Here is a 1,743-nt window from a genome sequence, read left to right as displayed (position 1 = left end):
GGAAAGTAGCCTACATACAAATGGTAACTGCAAAATGACCAGCTATGAGTAGGGGAGGTGCTGTTTTCAGAGATGAGGTATTGATGGGATGCCTTTTGCACAATTAGCAAAACAAGGATGCTCCTGCTCTGATAGCTTTTTCCAAGTTATCAAATTCTGCTCAGATTTTGGATATCACAGGAACTAATAAGTACCAGAGCTCAAGCAGGTAGCAGAATACCCTTGAAACAGAATTTTTCCTTGCTTGCCAAAGAAATAGAGCCCAGTGAGAATTCAAGTTCATTTCCTGTTTGTAACGCTTGGCCTGTTGTTAAAGAAATCAGTAGGACTGAAAGATCAGCTTGCTCACTTCTGGAGTTCCTCTTGCAGGCTGAGACATTTTTCTAGAGCTCATCTCTCTCCAGAGAGATGCTCGAAGTGTTTCCTCCCTCAGGGAGCAACTAAATCTCCGCAAGATGAAAACCCACTGATGCAGGATTATGTTTTGGGTGAATAGTGCCATTCTGTTGTCCCTCGTGACAGAGTTCTCTGAAATAATTTGTAACTGAGAGCTGTGTAAACATAAAACAGATAAGGTGTTCAGAGAGAGATAACTCATAGCATTAGGGGCAGCAATAGTTTTGGGAGGGGAAAACCTCCCCTGCTTTTAACTTGTTGATCCCCTTGTTTTTCCATAAACTGAATTCAATGTTGTGGGCCAAAAAATGGATCCTTTTTAGCCAAAATGTTCAAGGCCCTCCAGGTGAGGAGCCACTGTTGTGCAGCCAAGTCATCTTTTATTCTTAAGCTGCAGCTGTGCCTTGCTGCATTGCTTGAGAGGACAGGTTCAAGGGCATCTCAGTTTTGCAGTGCGTTTCAGGGAGGTTTTCAGGAGAGTAAAAACAACAACTGTGTTGAATAATCTGAGAATAGGACTTCCGCACTCAGCGGTTTGAAAAGCAAACAAAATAGTAGGCCTTAGTAGGAAAGGAGTAGAGAGGCAAACAACCTTGATATGCTGCAGTGTGAATTCAGTCTGCATCTTAAACGCACAGAGAGAGACCAGAAAGACCTGAATATTTGATACAAGTTCCCTGTCCAAAAAGCATATAGCAGAACTAAAAAAGTTACAGAGACAGGTATCGTCCAAGACTGCTGGTGTGTGGACTAGCATTCGTATGAGGGAAAACCAAATAGCTCATGTTTAGACTGTAGAAAAACGAAGGACTTGGTGGTTTAGTGATACACTAAAAGTGAAAGGAGTCTTCTAGTGCTGAGTGTCAGTGCTGGTTGTTGCAAAGTGGATTGGCAGCTTCACATAAGCCATTTGCTCAGCCCAGGGAACAGGGATCTCCAGGGATGGCTCAGGCAGGGATGGGGAGCAGCGAGGGAGGCTCCAGGCTGCTGGAGGGGGGTGGTAAGTAGGGCGTGGGGGATAGCTGAGCCGGCTCTAAATGTCCTGGTAATGAGCTGATGGTCCCCGTGTGCGGTCTTGGCACAGGCTTTCCAGCAGTAACTGTGAGCACAGCTTCAAGGCAGGAGGCGGGGAGGGCAGCAAGGAGGCTGGGATGTACTCCTGGGTACCCGTTCTGCAGTGCTGTGGCTGGGGTTCCACTGCAGATGTTATTTCCCCCAATTAGTCCCCAGCCCAAGCCGGGCCCTTGGTTCAGGTCAGTGCCCCTTGAAGGAGGAGCGGATCGGTGTGACGGCTGGCTCAGCACGAAGCACCCAGGAGGGTGCTCCTTGCCTCGACGACACCCCCCC

At 47.6% G+C, this 1,743-nt stretch overlaps 1 protein-coding gene across 2 annotated transcripts in view; it reads left to right on the top strand.

Annotated features, from left to right (window-relative positions):
- PRPSAP1 (phosphoribosyl pyrophosphate synthetase-associated protein 1) overlaps nt 1-1,743 on the top strand; it is a 26,575-nt gene that overhangs the window by 11,393 nt on the left and 13,439 nt on the right. The window lies entirely within an intron of this gene.

Source organism: Pygoscelis adeliae, unplaced genomic scaffold (genome assembly GCF_000699105.1).
Source record: "Pygoscelis adeliae isolate BGI_AS28 unplaced genomic scaffold, ASM69910v1 Scaffold637, whole genome shotgun sequence".
NCBI lineage: Eukaryota > Metazoa > Chordata > Aves > Sphenisciformes > Spheniscidae > Pygoscelis > Pygoscelis adeliae.
Note: the sequence above shows the minus strand (reverse complement) of the source record. Positions and strands in the feature narration are given on the sequence as shown.